Source organism: Lactuca virosa, chromosome 6, assembly GCF_052849685.1.
Source record: "Lactuca virosa cultivar CGN04683 chromosome 6, Lactuca_virosa_CGN04683_v6, whole genome shotgun sequence".
NCBI classification, from domain to species: domain Eukaryota; kingdom Viridiplantae; phylum Streptophyta; class Magnoliopsida; order Asterales; family Asteraceae; genus Lactuca; species Lactuca virosa.
In genome coordinates, this window is record NC_136431.1 from 173,278,676 (window position 1) to 173,285,952 (window position 7,277).

The window sequence follows — 7,277 nt, forward strand, 5'->3', positions numbered from 1 at the left end:
CCTCCTCCTCTCGAACTAGACTTCGAGAATTTCTTTTTCTTGTTGGACCCTGAAGGCCCATCAGAACTTCAGAGCACTCATGAGTGTTGAGGCGATGTCCAACATCTTAGACCTCTACAACCAACTCATGACAGTCTTACTTCATATCTACTTCCAACATATGACCGACTGTGGATAATTTGAATAATATGTAAACACAACATAAATACTCTGGAAGTCAAAACTTGCAGAAGAAATAATAGTAAACGATTGACAAAAGATAGCAACACTTTACTCATAAATAAACACAACTTTTATTCATCATTAAATCTCAATTACACTTTACAAATTTCAAAAATTATCTAACTTAGCTAATATCATCCTTCAGCCCTATGCTCCTTGCATGCTGGAGATGCTTAACCCTACCCAGTCCCTTCGTGAGGGGATCTGCTGGTTTCTCATCCGATGATACCCTCTTTTCCACGAGGAGTCCTTCTATACGATGTCTGATGAAATGGTATTTTCCGTCAATGTGTCTGGATCTCCCGTGATCCTTTGGTTTCTTTGCTAATGCAACTGCATTTTCACTATCACAGAAAATGTCTATGGGCTCCTTTATAGCTGGTACAACTCCAAGGTCTCCAATGAAGTTCTTTAGCCATATAGCCTCCTTTGCTGCCTCGCTTGCCGCTATATACTCTGATTCGCAAGTTGAATCAGCCACTGTCTCCTGCTTGCAACTTTTCCAAGAGATTGCTCCTCCGTTGAAGGTCAAGACCCAGCCCGACTGAGAGCGGAAATTATCCCTATCAGTCTGGAAACTAGCATCACTATACCCTACAAATCTCAAGTCATCACTTCCACCAAGGGTAAGGACCCATCCTTAGTCCTCCGCAGGTACTTGAGAATATTCTTTACCGCTGTCCAGTGAACCTTACCAGGGTTCCCCTGATACCTTCTAACCATGCTCAAAGCAAAGGCTACATCAGGACGAGTGCAGGTCATAGCATACATGATCGAGCCTACTACAGAAGCATAAGGTACTCGACTCATTTCTGCTATCTCAACCTCGGTACTCGGGCTCTGAGTCTTACTCAGTCTAGCGTTACTCTGGATGGGTAACTCTCCTTTCTTGGAATCTTGCATGTTGAACCTCTTCAGCACCTTCTCCAAGTATGTACTCTGACTAAGCCCAATTAGTCTTTTACTCCGATCTCTCAGAATCCTTATCCCTAGAATATAGGCAGCTTCTCCTAGGTCCTTCATAGCAAAACACTTCCCAAGCCAGGACTTCACTTCCTGCAAGGTTGGGATGTCATTTCCTATGAGTAGTATGTCATCCACATACAATACCAAAAAGCTAACTATACTCCCACTAGCCTTGACATATACACACGATTCATCTTCATTCCTCGAAAAGCCAAACTCTTTAACTTTCTCATCAAAGCAAAGATTCCATCTGCGAGGTGCTTGCTTTAATCCATATATGGATTTCTCAAGCTTACACACTCTATTAGGGTACTCTGTGCTGACAAAACCCTCCGGCTGATTCATGTAAACATCCTCAGCCAACTTTCCATTGAGGAAAGCGGTTTTGACATCCATTTGCCATATTTCATAGTCATGAAATGAAGCTATGGCTAACAATACTCTAATAGACTTAATCTTGGCTACTGGTGAAAGGTCTCATCATAATCAACTCCCGGAGTTTGAGAAAAGCCTTTTGCAACCAGTCGCGCCTTGTATGTGTGTACATTACCATCCATGTCGGTCTTCTTCTTGAAGATCCACTTGCACCCAACTGTCTTACGACCTGGTACATAGTCAACCAAGTTCCAAACTTGATTGTCATACATGGACTGTATCTCTCCGTCCATTGCCTCTTTCCATTTAGCAGACTCGGGGCCTGCCATGGCTTCCGCATAGCTGTTAGGTTCATCTAGACTCACCAGTGTCTCATCACTGATAAGTGGCTCACCTTCCGCGGTAATATGGAAACCATAATAGTGCTCATGTGCATTCCTAACCCTTGTGGAACGCCTTAGAGGTATGGATTCGTCAATTGGATCAACATGAGTTACCTCCTCAGGTTGACTGCTAGGGTTTGAGGTTCCTTCACCACTTGACTCTTGAATTTCTTCAAGGTCAATTTGCCTCCCACTGTTTCCTTGTCTTATGAACTCTCTCTCTCTCTCGAAAGACACCCCACCTTGCTACAAAGACCACATTCTCACAAGGTCTGTAGAAGAGGTAACCAAAGGATTTCTGTGGGTAGCCGATGAAAATACACCTCTCGCTTCGAGGTTCGAGCTTCTCGTGAGTCTCGCGTCTCACGAAAGCCTCGCAACCCCAAATCTTGATGTGAGCTAGACTAGGAACTTTTCCAGTCCACATCTCGTGAGGTGTTTTGGCAACCTTCTTTGTAGGGACCAGATTCAGAATATGGGCGACAGTCTCTAAGGCATACCCCCAGAATGAGATTAGTAGCGAAGCTCGACTCATCATGGAACGAACCATGTCCAACAAGGTTCGATTACGCCTCTCAGCTACACCATTCAACTGTGGTGTCCTGGAGGTGTCAATTGTGAGACAACCCCACATTCCCTAAGATAGTCGAGGAACTCCGTACTAAGATACTCACCACCGCGATCGGATCGAAGCATCTTAATGTTCCTGCCCAATTGATTCTCGACTTCCTATTTAAACTCTTTAAACCTTTCGAAAGTCTCTGACTTATGCTTGATTAAGTAGACATATCCATATCTACTATAATCATCTGTAAAACTCACATAATAACGATTAGCATCTCTTGTAGCAGTTTTGAATGGTCCACACACATCCTTGTGCACTAGATCCAACAAACCTTCACCCCTAGCACATGAACCTGTGAAGGGTGACTTTGTCATTTTTCCAAGTAAGCATGATTCACAACTATCATCTGACTTTAGGTCAAATGATTCCAAGACTCCATCCTTTTGGAGTTGGTCTATGCGTTTCTTGCTTACATGTCCAAGACGACAATGCCATAATGATGCTTTATCCAAGTTATTATGATTAGTAGAATCAATACACAACACATTATTCCCTAAATTATCTACAACAGACACAACTTCATACACACCATCACAAGGTAATGCTTTAAAATAAAACACATTATTAAAGAAAGCATTTATTCCACCAATTTCATTATCAAAAGAAAAGGTATACAAAGCATGAAAGGAAATAGCATTTCTTGCCATTTCAGGCGAATAACAACATTTATTCATATCTAAAGTAAACCCACTACTTAGCAACAAAGTATAAACTCCAATCTTGGTGACAGGTGAAACTTTCCTATTCCCCATGATCGAGTTTATCTTTGCATGCTCCACATTCTCACTACTTAGTCCCTGCAAAATCAGAACAAATATGAATACCTCAGTCGGTATCAAGGACCCAAGAGTTAGAATAGGGTGAGTTATTAGATAATATAGTGTAAATAGCTGCATGGTTGGGTTTCACTTTCCCATCCTTCAAATCTTGCTGGTACTTTGGGCAGTTCCGCTTCCAGTGCACCTTTTCGTGGCAATAGAAGCATTCAGCCTCTTTGGGATCAGAAGAAGGTGTAACGAAACTTTTCTTTGTTCCGCTTGAAGAGGAGCCATCAAGGGTCTTACCCTTGGTATCCTTCGAAGGGTTCTTCCTCTTCTTCCCTCTACCTTTCTTTATTGCCAGGACAGGTGCTGAGTTTGGAGTAGTAGTAGAAGTGGTCACAACCGACTCACCTTTGAGACCTGATTCTGCGGTCTTTAGGAGTCCTTGAAGTTTGCTGAGGGTGACTTCTTCCTTGTTCATGCGATATGTCATGCAGAATTGATCATAACACGATGGTAAGGAGGGCAAAATAATATCTATTGCTAACTCCTCTGGGAAGTTCACATTCAGGTTCATCAAACGGTCCACATACCTTTGCATTTTCTGAATGTGGCTTGTGATGGGTTCACCATCCTTCATTCGGGTTGTGATCATCGAGGAGATGATTTCATATCGCTCTTGACGAGCACTCTGATGGTAGCGGTCCATCAAATCCTGGTGCATCTAAAAAGGATAGTAGTCCTCATAGGACTTCTGGAGCTCAGCTATCATAGTGGCCATCATGATGCATGCCACTTTGGTAGCATCCCTTTCATGTGCCTCATATTCAGCAAACTCCTCAGGAGTAGCAGTTGGCTCGGGTACCTTAAGCTCCTTGTCGAGAACATATTCTTTGTTCTCATACCGAGTGACCATCCTGATGTTCCTGATCCAATCTGTAAAGTTGGATCCATCAAAGATGACTCTCCCACAAAGGTTCATGAGAGAGAAGGAGCCGGTAGGGTTTGAGCCAGGAGTAGCATTGTTGGTAGACATCTGAAAAGAACAAAAGACAAGTTTATTTTAGATATAAAGATAGTCCTTAATAAAACACCCAAATGTAATATTAAGGCTAGGATCCAATCACAATATATTATAACTTAGAAGAGGGATGCCGTAATCTAAGCTATAACATATTTGAAAGGTAGGTGAATGACGATTCACCAATTTCCACCATGAAAACGAAATATAAGTTATTAGGTTTTATTTGGTTTTTTAGAAACTCCTAGATTCTTTTGAGATTCATTGAACTTTTCAATGGCACGTTTCAATCTCGAGTGTGCCCTTCATGTTTTGTGACTGGGATACCGAGGATCACAAAACAAGGTGTGAAGTAACCATGCAAATTACTTGGTACCCTTAATGTTTTTCACTTAATCGATGTGCCGGTTAACCACACGCGCTCCACCGACCTATGAAAAACCTTAAGTCACCCTTTGCCTACCTTGTTATGTCCAAGTTAGTGTGCCGGTTAACCACACACGCTCCACCAACGACTTAATCAAAGTGCAAAGTGTAATTTCATGGATTAGCACCTTATTCACATTTTTCCTAAAGTAACTAAGATTGGGAATTTATAAAAAAATTAGTTACTTTATAATAATCATTATACTTTTTAATGAGAATTTTAAGCCACTGTCCTACCCGTTCGGCTAACGACCCACCACCAGTCAAGGAAGCGGTGGGTGAGAATGGACACCTATTAAGCTGTCATTTTATAGGCAACAACCTTATACCCCCTTATAGACCGGCTTCGTGAATGAGGCCTACTAACGGTAAAACGACTTGATCTTATACATATATATATATTAAACTTATAATATTATAAAGTATAAGGGTTGAATTTTACCTTTTAAAATTCTAGGGGTTGGAACTAAAGTTTATTAGATGACTTTACATGTTCCAAAACTTGAGGGCAAGTTTTGTAACTTTACAAAACCTTTCAATTCATAACTTATGAGTTATTAAAAATGAAGACTCTTCATTTTTTTAACTTATGTGTTCTTTTAATGGTTTTAAAACAAAGAGGCTTTTGGTTATCCATAACTTGAGGACAAATGAACACATATGATCTATCAAGAACTCATAAGAACATGAATAATCATATCAAAATTTCAAGAACATATGAACACATATAATCATGAAAATTTGATATTAGCCGTTGTAAATGGATTAGAACAACCATTACACCCTCTAAAATAAGTTTTATAACACCAAAACAGTTTAGGGTAATGTTTCTAGTCCATTTCCAGCAGCAAAAATCGAAAATCTGCACTCTGCATGGCCAACTCGTCGAGTGCACGAACTGACTCGCCGAGTTGGTTGCATTTTCACTTGGACTCATCGAGTCCCCCCATGGACTCGGCGAGTCCCCTGTACAGACAACAAGATATTCGACTTTTTTCACTATTTTGCATCAAGTATCAACAAACAAGCCTAGGCTCTGATACCACTGAAGGGTTTTGAGCATTTCTAACACCCCTAAGTGTACATGCAACCCTAGAAAACCTTGGATCTATGTTTGTCTAAAATACATGCAAAAATACTTTTTCCAAGGTTCATAAACCTATCTAGCATGCATGGGGAACTTTAATCATAAAACATAGCTAGAATTACATACCTTGTAGTTGTTATGATTCCTTGAAAACCTTGAGAGCCTAGCACCCCAAGTGTGATGCCTCAAATGTTTCACACAACACCAAATGCCTTGGAATAAACCTTGAGAATGTATAACACTTGTAAAAATCGGTTTTCCCTCTCTTATTCTTAGTGTAGCCGATTTTGGAGTGTATCATGTTCATTATATAGTGTGTCACATCTAGGGTTACACCATGTAAACCCTAATGTGACATGACTCTTCATTTCCATGACCCATGGGTTTGTAAGTCCCATGGAGCCTCCATTGAGCATCCAATGGGTTTAACCCATCTTGATAATCCATGGAGCCTTTTAGCCCACTATACAAGTTATGGATGATTTACATAATCAACCCATATATTTAATTAGTCTCTTTTTGATCACTTAATTAATCCTAGATTAATTCTTGATCAATACTAATTTAAATAATACTATTAATAGATTACAACTTATAATATATTAATAAACCACAAGTGTTATTTCTCTCATTTATTCTATCCAAATGCGTGATGCCATGCAACCCAAATGGACCATGCCGGGTCGGGTCAAGTACATACTAGAAATAGTTATGGACTTAGACACCTTATCCAAGAACTTGTGAATCTTATTTACTTGGAAAGATGATTAAGTCACCCTTCACTGGTACTTGTGAAAGGGCGGAGGGTTTGTTGGATCTCATACATACTGATGTGTGTGGGCCCTTCAGATCTGTCACAAGAGATGCTAGCCGCTTCTATGTGACTTTTACTGATGATTATAGTAGGTATGGTGATATCTACTTAATAAAGCATAAGTCAGAAACCTTTGAAAAATTCATAGAGTTTAAGGCAGAAGTGGAGAATCAATTGGGCAGGAAGATAAAGGTACTCCGATCCGATCGAGGAGGAGAATATCTTAGTATCGAGTTCCACGACTATCTTCAGGAATGCGGAATTGTTTCACAATTGACATCTCCTAGGACACCACAGCTGAATGGTGTGACTGTGAGGCGCAATCGAACCTTGTTGGACATGGTTCGTTCCATGATGAGTCGAGCTTCGTTACCAATCTCATTTTGGGGGTATGCCTTAAAGACTGTCCCCCATATTCTTAATCTGGTCCCTACCAAAAAGGTTGCCAAAACACCTCACGAGATGTGGAATGGGAAGGTTCCTACTTTACACCACATCTAAGTTTGGGTTTGTGAGGCTTTTGTGAGGCGCGAGACTCACGAAAAGCTCGAACCTCAGAGTGAGAGATGTATTTTCATCGGCTACCCACATAAATCC